The following is an 11,684-nucleotide window of genomic DNA, read 5'->3' on the forward strand; positions in this document are numbered from 1 at the left end:
GTTTAATTGAATTCATCTACATAACTGAATTTTTAGCTTCTTTTTCTTCATGTAGTAGCTGATGGATTACAGTAGCTGACATTTTTATTTACTCCATTGGGACTATAAATTGATGAGGAGTACAGTAGTAAGGCACCGTAAATTGATCATAATTTTTTTATTACAACATGGGAGTCGTACATGACCTGTAGAACATCTAAAGTTCTGTTAGATCAACTTCTTGGAGTTTATTTGCCAAGGACCGCCACACTGAATTTTGATGTTCTTGGTTTTTAACCTTGTGAGCTGCTGGAACTAGAAGCACTCAAATTTTAGAGGAAATAAAAAAGGCCGTATTTGATATGCATCGTGAAAAGGTGCCCGGACCGGATAGTTTCACCTGTCTTTTTTCAGGAAATGTTGGGAATTCATCATGGGTGTTGTAACGCTCCATTATTGCGATTCTACCAATAAAGAAAATAATCAGGTTGGTCAAGGTGAGGGGAATGTGCCCCCTCCAGTATTAAATTACATCTGATAATCTCTAATTAGATGCATGCTCACTATAATGCCTCATTTTTCTTGTAATTTGCAAATTTAGCATTCTACCCACAAGACTTGCAGTTATCTCCGTTTAAGTTAAGATTAGGAGAGTTGGCTAATCTCTTGTGCATACATAGAGTGTATATTTCTCAACATGGAGAGTAACAAATTGTTTTATCTCTTTGGTGTTGGTATATAACATAATTTTTGTCTTATGTCTATTTATTGCATGTAATGTTTTGTTACGAGATTGTAAATTTAATAGACATCGAGATCCGTTTGTATCTGTGAGCAAGAATTATCTTCACCTTGTCGTGGCAATGATCAAGATTTCACCGGAATATCTGTCACAGAGCCTCTCAGATCAATACATATTTTATAATTCTGTAGAATAATTCTTCATACTGAAGGTGAGGAACAAGGCCCAGATTATGAGCAATCCAGTAATCCACCCTTTGTTCTAATGGTAGCAATGTGTTCTCAACCCTGATCATGCTTATATTTGAATTTTCTGTGCAAGTAGGGACACATTTGATTGATGGTGATTATGGTTTGAGCAATCAAAGCGTTCTGTCCCCTTTTCATTTTCATTTGCTTTTTTCTCTCTCTTAAGCAAAGAATAATGAATGATTCATATCTGACTGAACATCCAAATCTGTACTATCTATGTAATGTGAACTACTGATAGAATTTAAGACTAACAGTCAGGCCCTTCTGTTTGTTTCAAGACATCTTTGAACTCTGATCTGTGACTATGCATGAACAGAAACTACGATGGCGGCTGGTTCCGGGAGGCAGGCCGTGGCCGGTGCCGTGGAGCTCGCCCCGCTTCACTATAGCAAGCCACATCGGTAGATATATGCTGCAAGTTGTCCAGAGAATCAACAAGGTTGAGGCTAGAAGATCGGTGGCTGCATTTACAAATTAGATTTGAGTCATAACAAAAGGAGGATGAGGCTAGAAGAATCAATAGAAGATCGGTGGCTGCATTTGCAAATAAGAAATAAGAATCAAGCAGCAGCGGGGAACTGAAGAAAGATCATAGCAGGTCGGAGTAACGTATTAGCCTATTGTACAAAAAAAGTTGATCACTTACAAATGTATGTTTACATACATAAAAAATTCTTTCGTTGCAACGCACGAGCATTTAGCACGTGGGCTTTACCAAGCAGCTAGCTTGGTAAGCTACCAACAAACACTTGCAATCAATAAAAAAACATGTGGGCTTTCTTAAAAAAAAATTGTGAAAACTCTTCAGGGCAAATCAGTCCGTCGAAAGCATTCTGTTTCTCTTCTACATGCAAACTGGCAAACTACATGCGAGAGTGGTATTTCTACATCCCAGCTCGGTGCATCCATGGTGTACCCACGCAAGGAAACATAGCAAAATATTTAAAAAAAACCTGAAACTTTGTGGTAATGATCATTAACAAATGTTATGGGTACTTGCAAGGTGGTCAAATAACATTCGAAGAGCTTTGCAAAAAAAGACAAAATCACTGAAAATTAGTCAAAGTGTAAGTACACTGTTTGAGCAGATTTTGTAATTTTATCTTTTTTGTACGAAGCTCCTCGAATGTTATTTGACCATAAAAATTTTCAAACATTCATCACATTTGTTGATGATCATTTTCACAAAGTTTCAGAATTTTTTGAAATATTTTGCTATATTTTTTTGCATGGATGCATCGTAGGTGCATCGAAGATGGGTGCAGCCACTACTTTCCCAATATGATTTGATTTTTGACCTGTATTTACTCAGCCAAACCCAACTGAGTCACAGATGCAAAGACCCCAAAAAGAATGCAACTTACCAAATTCTCCTATATCTCGAGGAAGCTGAACGAGAAGGCTCCCAACTGTGCAGCAAAAGCATGTCGTTTAAACTCAGATAGTAATACTTGCCCTACTTCACAGCAAAAGCATGTTGTCTTTCCAGGAAGAAAAAAGAAACATGTGAAAACTCTTCCGGCCAAATCAGCCCGTCGAAAGCATTCCGTTTCTCCCCCACATACAGTCACCCAATGACCCAAGTGACCTGACGTAGCGCTTTCGGTCGCCACATTTATGGTCCGCTGGTGGCAGGTGCAGTTTTGAACCCAGGACGCCTCCACCTGAATTGGAAATGACAGGCAGCTCTAGCTCCATAGAATCAACGGTTTTCTCCTAGGTTTGGTGCCGATCATTGACAGTGTGACACAGACCGACCATGACCCAGCCACGAATGCTACACACACGTACCTTAGCCACCCCGCACGCAGGCCGGAGACAAGGTAGACCCACGCCACTAGGTCAAGTAGGAGCATGATGAATCGACGGCTGTACAGTAATAATCTAACCCAAAGGAAGACGAGGAGTGGTTAGCGTCTCGACTCCACCATCGAGCGACACAGTTGCTGATGATTCGCAAAACACAGAATGCTAACGGCAGGGTTCGAATTGGCTACTCCAAATCTAAAATTTGCATGCGAAGGCAATGGTGAGGGTTAGGTCGTGGTATATACCCTGCATCATTTTTTAGCACTTTGTTCTTGTTTTAGTTGGACTTGACTGAATATATGCACACAAAAAATTAAATCGACTCCATGTATAAACTAATATAAGAGCATTTAAATTATTAAAGTAGTGTTTTAAATATTTTTATATTAGTTTACGAGGGAGTACATGTTAATTGGTTGGGTGGATTTCCTCTAGCCTGCATGTGCTGACACGGAAGGCATGTCGTTTAGCTGTGCGTTGGTTTGAGGCGAAACGCAAGACCGGTTGTTTTGGTTACATATAATACAATAGTGTGATAACCTCCTCCTTGATGTAATGAGGTTACGGGAGACACAAACATAAAGTAACTATAACAAACTTAAGCACACATCAAAGTTTAATCACACATTAAAGTTTAACCGCACACAAAAGTTTATAATGATACGATAAGTTTTAAACGATACCACGACACATAATCTTAAACGAACAACCAACAACTTAACTAGGAACGAAAAGTCATTTAGGCGGTCACGACAAAGGCCTTGTTGTGCTTCTTGCACTTGGTGACCACCTCCACGTCGTTGTCGTTGAAGACGATCACCTTCATGGTGTTCGAGGTGAGCAACTTTAAAGTCAGCATGTACCCGATCCTGACCTAGTGAACAACGAGGAAGGTGGCCCAACCCTAATCAAGGGTGACCCTGTCGTCGACTACCTTCACCGTGACCCTCCATGAGCAGCCGGTGTTCGTCTTCAGACTAAACCCTGTAAGCACGGCAGGGAAATGCTTTGTGAAGTCCAGAGGCAAAGGCACAACCTCCGGCTTTGGAGCAAAGATCACCTCGGAGAAATGAGTTGGCCCTGCCTCCTCGTGGTAGTGCTCGTAGTTTCTTCGTTTGACGTTAGGTTGATCCTGCACTGGCACGTCCATCGCCGGCGGCACCATCTCCTTGCCCTTGTCCAATAGTGGCATCACCTCCTTGCCCTTGTCCATCTGCATTATCAATAACACGCAGTTCAAAGGTCATCATTCATTCCTATCGGCCTAACGCTCCTATATTTACACACACTTCTTACCCAGCATCGCACTCAAACCCCCTCTCATTTTCACCCCATCTCTTCTTCAGCCTTTCTTTTTCACAACCTCTCCCTCACCATGAACTTCAACTCCAACCCTAACCCTTTTCCCTGGGGCATGGGATGGAGGGCATTCTTCCTCGGGTGCTTGCTTGGTACCACACGAAGTTCAAGGAAAGTGGAAGTGTGCTCGAACTTCACAAGCATAACTGAAGTGCACAAGGAGGCTGACGCGGAGTTGAAGACGCTGATTCCTGGCCCAAGGAAAGGCGCTATGTGAGTCGGCATCCTTCGCTGGGCCATAAATCAGGCCAACTCCGGTGATGCTCGACAGAGGGACAAGTGAGCCAACTACAGGGAGTACAAGTGTCCCAATGACGACCGTGCCGCGGTGTACTGAACGACATGAACTATGGTGGATCTTACGGTCAGGGCGCCGGCGGTAGGCGACCATGCAAGACCCATCATTCTTGACCGTGACGATGAGGAAGGAGACATTAAGGAAGAAGACGAAGAGAAAGTAGAGGACGACGAGAGCCTACGCCCCACCGCCGCTCGACGTGACTCTAGGGTCACCGCGACTAGACCAGTAGGTTGTACCCCCAATCCTCACCCCCGAGTAATCAACCGATTAGGCATAAACTCAATATGTGTTCAATCCCCCCACCCTCGATGTGTTCAATCCCCTCCCTCACTCTTCTATCGTGAGCTCGAGTTAAATCTAGCCCGAGTCGACGAAATTACTCTAGAGAGGTCAAATAATTTACCACCATTGCCGATGCGCACCGGTGGAGGTCCAAAGTCGCTGTGGTGGTTGTCGCCGTCATAGATCCTGGTGTTTTCGTTTCGATGGTCGCTGCCGCCGGTGTGAGTGAAGAAGAGGGGAGAGTGTGATGAGGAAGGAAGGTTTCAGGAAACAATGTGACTTCTCTAGACTTCATACATTGTGCAGTGCGCACTAGGCGGGATCAATGAGAAAGGTAGGTGCGTGGATGCAAAAGCTAGCTTACGCATGAGTGAAGTGCCTAGACGGATCGCTGTGCAGCGACAGGGATTGAGGGTTTTTTTTGAAGGCAACCCCAATTCTCATTAACTAGAACGGCGTGAGGGCAAATCCCCCTCAACACAAACTGCCACTTGGGCAGAAACAATGTTTCCCCACTCCTCAAAGTGGTTAGGTACATACGTACGACCCGTACAAGCTAGTTGATGTGCAGCACTATTGGCGTCGCGACGGCAAAGGGAAATCTTCTGTTGGGAAAACCAGATCTTCAGTTGGTATTTCATGTCCTCTATTACCGCAGCATACGCTGATGCATCTGCCCGGGTTAGATCCATAGCCTCCATCAAGAGCGTACTATCAGTTTCAAATATCACCCGCACCACTCCCAGTTCCGCCGCCATCGTTATGGCATGTGAGAGGGCATACATCTCAGCAGCGAAAGCATCCCCGGCCTGTGCCTGGCGACCTGCCCGAGCAAGTAAAACTTCTCCATTGCTATCTCTAGCGACAACCCCCCAGCTCGAGTCTGTTTGGCCTGGAGTAAAGGATCCATCCGCATTGATCTTGATCGTACCATCCGGAGGTGGTTTCCATTTGGTAGGGCACTTGTCTTTGTCTGGAGCCCTAAAAATCTGCATATACTCCATAACATTCGCCCGAGTTCTCCGCGCCACTTCCTCGGCTTTCTCCGGCAGCTCCCCTTCCCTCAGCTTGTTTCGATTGGACCACCATAGCCAGCAGAACGTTAGGATGTGCATGCGCTTGATCTTGCTGAGTCCCCATATAAAGTCCAGGGCTTGATGCACCGATGTGATTTCCTACAGCATCCCTCGTTCCTGCTCCATCTCCAGCGCCCTCCAACCTCCCTTTACATGTTTACATTTGATGAACAAATGGCCTCCATCCTCCTCCGCCTTGCCACAGAAGAGACATGTTGTGTCCTCCACCGGAATGCCCCTCTTTTTCAGGTTTGAACGAAATGCTAGGGACTCATGTTTCAACCGCCAAGTGAACATCTGAATATTCCTAGGGCCTGGGAGTTTCCACAATCATGTCCAAGTATCAAGACTCGTTGTGGCTGAGCTTCCTCCCACATCCCCCTGAATCAGTGGCTTGCCCAGCTTCACCTGCAGATTATATGCGCTCCTCACCGAGTGTTCGCCCTTGGTATCATACTGCCAGGCAATGAAGTCAGGAACCCCTTCCCTCAGCGGTATTCGGAGTATATGGTGAACATCATCCCTCCAAAAAGTCTCCCGCACCAGTCGTTCGTCCCAAGCCCCTGATGTAGGATCAATAAGCTCGCTGACCCGCTCGAGCAGATTTCCTCACTGTGGTGTAATCAACCATCTCGACCATGGCCGTGGGATCCAGGGATCCCGCCATATGTTAACTCTTTCCCCATCGCCGATCCGCCAGATATACCACTCTTTGATTAGCTCCAGTCCATGCAACAGGCTCCGCCACGAATAGGAGATGCCCGGCTTTGGCGACGCGTGCAGCACACTAGTGTTGGGGAAGTATCTTGCCTTGAGGACTCTGGCACACAGCGAGTCTGGGAACTGGATCAATCGCCATATTTGTCGTGATAATATAGCCCGGTTAAAGCAGTCCATGTCCCGAAACCCGAGACCTCCCATGCTCTTAGGTTTCGTTAACTTTTCCCAGCTGATCCAGTGTATGGTATCCTCCTTGTCCTGTTGGCTCCACCAATATCTCCCCAACAGCAAGCTCAGCTCCTCACAGAAGGTTTTGGTTAGGTAGAAGCAGGACATTGCATAAGTAGGGATGGCCTGGGCGAAAGTTTTAACCAACACTTCCTTCCCTGGCTTCGAGATAAGCCTCTCCTTCCATCCGTAGACCTTCCCTGCGACGGCCCCCTTGATATAAGCAAATCCTTTCCTCTTTGATTGGCCCACATGGACTGGCAGGCCGAGGTATTTCTCATTCCAGTTCTCACTCTGGATCGCTAGGGTACTCTTGATTTCCACGCGCACGACATCTAGGGTGTTTGGAGTAAACATGATGGCTGACTTCTCCGTGTTGATACACTGCCCCGAGCATCTCTCATATAGATCAAGGATCCCCTTCAGCACCCCAGCTTCAGTTTGGTTGGCCTTCATAAGCAAAACAGCATCATCCGCAAAGAACAAGTGAGAGACCATCGGCGCATTGTTGCAGACTTTTACTCCGCTTAACCTTCCTTTCCCTTCCGCGTCATGCAACAGCGTGGACAGCCCTTCCACGCATATCACAAACAAGTATGGCGACAGTGGGTCACCCTAACGCAAACCTCGAGATGGGCTGAATTGGTCAGTCAAAGTTCCATTCACTTTGATTCGGTAGCTCATTGTCGTGACACATCTCATGATCAGCTGGACCACCCTATTCTGAAATCCCAACCGAAGAAGCAATGCTTCCAGGTAGCTCCATTCCACTCGATCGTATGCTTTGCTCATATCTGCTTTGGCTGCCGCATACCCCTCCTTGCCTTTCGTCTTGTGCAGAATGTAGTCAGAGATCTCATACAATATCAGCACATTGTCTGTAATCAACCGTCCCGGAATAAAGGCACTTTGGTTGTCTGAGATGATATGGGGAAGTATCAGTTTCATACTATTAGCTATGACCTTCGATACCAGTTTATAGAGCACATTACAAAGACTTATGGGCCGTAGATCCTTGATTCTGCTTGGGTTCTGCACTTTGGGTATAAGGACGATAACTGTGTCATTCCATCCTGCCGGGATCTCACCCCCATTCAGCACAACTAGCACTTCCTCCACCACCTGTTCTCCCATCAAATGCCAGTTCTTTTTGTACACAATCGACGGCATCCCATCAGGCCCGGGAGCTTTTAAATCCCTTATATGATCCAGCGCAGCTTTGACTTCTTCACGTGTAAACTCAGCCGCCATGATGTTATTCATGCCAGCATTGACGCGGGGCTGCACTGTATCAAGAAGATCCGCCAATCGGCCGAACATGTGGGATGTGAATAGGCCCTGAAAATAGGAGCAGACATAGTTAGTTAGTGCATCCCCTTCCTTCACCATCGTACCATCCTCCTTCACAAGCCCTTTGATCCGATTCTTCTTCCTCCTGGCTGATGCCACTGCCATAAAATAACGAGTATTCCTATTTCCATCCTTTAACCAGGCTATGTGGGACCTTTGTTTAGCTCTGGTGTTCTTTTTTTTCCTCCAGATCATTGACCACACCCCTCAATCTCCCTTCTTCTCGAATTTTAGCTTCAGACACCGGCGCACACATACACCTCTCCAGTTCAGTTTGGGCTCTCTTCAGTCTTCCCGTCAGTTCTCCGATCTCCTCCTTATGCCATCTCCGCATTCTGGCCGCCACCTTCCTCATAGTTTGTTCGACGCTACACCCTTCCGCCTGTCCTTCCTCCCATGTGTCCTGGATCACCTCGGCACATCCCTCCTCCTGCAGCCACCATGCTTCAAACCTAAACCCCCGGTCGCCTCCTCCTCCTCCTCTGACTATATCCCCCACCGTATTAATAACCAGCGGCCTATGATCCGAATGTCGCGGTCTTTCATGTACCATGGAGAATCCTGGGAACTTCGCACACCAATCCACATTTGCAGTTACTCGATCCAATCTCTCACAGATATAAGAATGGAGCTCCCTGTTGTGGTTCCTCCACGTGAATCTATCGCCAGTGTACCCGATATCACACAAACCAGCGTGAACCAGAGCTTCGCGAAACCTGTCCATACACGCCTGGGGTCTGCGCCCCCCTCCAATCTTCTCACCATCGACCAAGATTTCGTTAAAGTCTCCGAAGCACATCCATGGCCTCCCCGCTTCGTGTTGTTGCCCAAGCAGTCTGATAGTACGCCACGTTTCTACTTTCTGCTCTGCCTCCGATTCCCCATACATCCCAGTAAGTCTCCACATCGTACCATCATCCTCCGTAACATCCACGTCGATGTGTCGTCGGCCATACGACCTAAGGTTTACACTCACACCCCTCCTGCAGAGGAGGTCAATCCCCCTACTTCTCCTCTCCGAGCTCCTTGCCACCATGTTACACAGGCCTAGTTTCCATTTAAACCTCTCCAACTCCTTGTATGTCAGCTTAGTTTCAGACAAGAAGATGATGTCGGGATCCTCCGTTCTCCCCACGTCAAGGAGACCTTGAACTGCCGGGCCATTCCCGAGCCCCCGGCAGTTCCAACCAACAATTTTCATTGTGTCCGGCGGGGCTGCTCCAGCAGCCCGGCCGATATGATTAACTCCGATACTGGTTCAGCAATCTCCGCCACCTCCCGTGTTTCTTCCTCCCTGACCCCAACTTCCCCTTCTTCGATTCCTCCTTCTCTCCCTCTCCATCCCGAGCCCGCTTGATACCTGTCACCCTTTCGGCGATCTGATTGCATGGGACGCCCTCCCTGCTCTCCCGCCCAACCCTATTAAACCTCCGCTGCCCGGGGCCCTTCTTCTGCATGCTCGTCTCTCCATGCGTCTGCTCCTCCGCCAAGACTGTAGGCAGCTTTTTTAGTCGTTCATCGCTCCCTGTACCCGGTTTAGTGTCTCTAAACACCTCCACTCCGTCTTCATGGGCACTTTGGGCAGCTCCACTTGTGCAAGTTCACCCCTCCCCCCGCCATCTCGTGTCGTGACTAGCTCCCCTTCCACGGCCTGCCCATCCATAGTAAGATTCCTAGGGCGCCCGAGATCCCTCTAACCCGCTACAGGTAGTTTAGGTGGGCTAGTAACCTCCTCTCCCTTCTCTGCATCCACCCATTTCCCCTCCGTGCTCCTGGATCCATCCTTCCTCCATGATAGACTGTCACTGCCACTACCTGATTTCTCATATGATCGGGCTACACCAAACGATCTTGTTCCTCCTGCTCCCCTTCCTCTACCCCTCCATGAGCCCTCCTCTTCCCCATACAACTTCCTACGCCCCATGTCTACACGGAGCCAGCCTCCAAACTGCGCCTTCTCCCCCTTAGCCAGCCTAGTGCTGCAAGCCTTCTGCCCATGCCCCACAAGACCACAAATGTAGCCGAAATCAGGCAGAAATTCATACTCAAAGCGGCACCACGCTCCATCCTCCCCCTCCTTTGCACCATCAATCTTCATACTCTTTTGTTGTTGTCTAGCCTCGTGCTCCTCATCATCCAAGGTAAATTCCCTCATAATCGGTTTGTCCAGCTTCATCCTTATTTTCACACGTAAGAATTTACCCAGAGCGCTCTGATCCATGCCCACATCCGCTTCAACAAAGTTCCCCACCACATTACCAATCTCCTCCGCCGCCTCTGCATTCATCATACCAAGCGGGAGGTTGAAAATTCTCACCCAGATTGGTGTCTCGTTGAAATCATACTCCTCCAATCTCTTCCCCGGGTCATAATCCTCCACCACCATCAGATCCTTCTCAAACATCCAAGGACCATCCTCCAGCGCCCTCCTCTTTCCCGATTCCTGGTTAAAGGTGAACCCGAATAGGTTCTCTCCCACCTCCTTGCACTCAATGCCCTTGATCGGGCACCACACCCTCCCCAGCGACAGCCTGATCGCATCTGGATGGGCCAACCTCTCCGACAAAACCTTCCCCACCGCCTGCGCCGCCAAGATCTTCCCCTTCTCCTTCATCGACACCTTGATCTTCACTCCCCTGCGTTCCTCCTCCGACAACTTCAGGCCCCGCATCAGCCCGGCAACCGCCTCCATCTCTGCTTACTCCTCGCTATGTTCTGACGGTCTAGGGTTTGTGTGTTTTACGACCGTGCGACCCCAGGGCACGCGAAAGGCTTTGAGGTGGATGGGATCTACGCGAACGTGTGGTTGCGGGTGTTTCTCCAGATCACAATGGCGGCGATCACAGATTCCGCCGACGAACAGGACGGCCCGGACACACCCAAAACCCTAATCGCCTCCGAGAGTTACGAAGCACTCATAACCGCCACACCTGGGCGGACCTGCTAACTGATGTCTATCATCCGTTTTGTGTGTTTGACTTACGGCTGCGTGAGTTGGGGATTGAGGGGTTGGTGAAGAGAACCATGCGCACGTCGTTCCGGATCGGTGTCCGACCGGACAGAAGGACCGAAGCAGCGGGCTGGTCAAGAAAGGGAATCGTTTCCCACCCGCGCACCGGCCGAACCGACGCGTCGGTTGTTCCCTGGCGCGCGCGGGCCCTTGCAACATTTTTCCCATCCGCGCGCTTCTTCGGTCAATGGATGCAACATTTTTCGTCTAAAGCGTTTTTTACTATATTTTGTCTCAGTAAAAAAGCTGCATATACGTTTGGTTGCAACTCTAGTTCGTCGGATTTTTTGTTATAATCGATGTTTTTTACTTTTTGCTACAACCGTTTTAATTTTTGCTACAATCAGCATCATATTTTGCTGCAACCTTTCACTAAAAAGTTGCATAGACGTCACGTAAATTTTTGTTACAACCGGCGTTTGACTTTTGCTACCACGTACCATCAACATTCGTTTTTTTGCTACGATCACGTAGACATTTTTTTTGCTACAATTTTTGTTTTTTGTTGCAACCGTAAAAAAAATTGCTGCATGACATCAAAATTTTGCTGCATAGAGAGGAAAATGTTGCATGCGGA

This window comes from Hordeum vulgare, chromosome 5H, assembly GCF_904849725.1.
Source record: "Hordeum vulgare subsp. vulgare chromosome 5H, MorexV3_pseudomolecules_assembly, whole genome shotgun sequence".
In the NCBI taxonomy this organism is placed as follows: Eukaryota; Viridiplantae; Streptophyta; class Magnoliopsida; order Poales; family Poaceae; genus Hordeum; species Hordeum vulgare.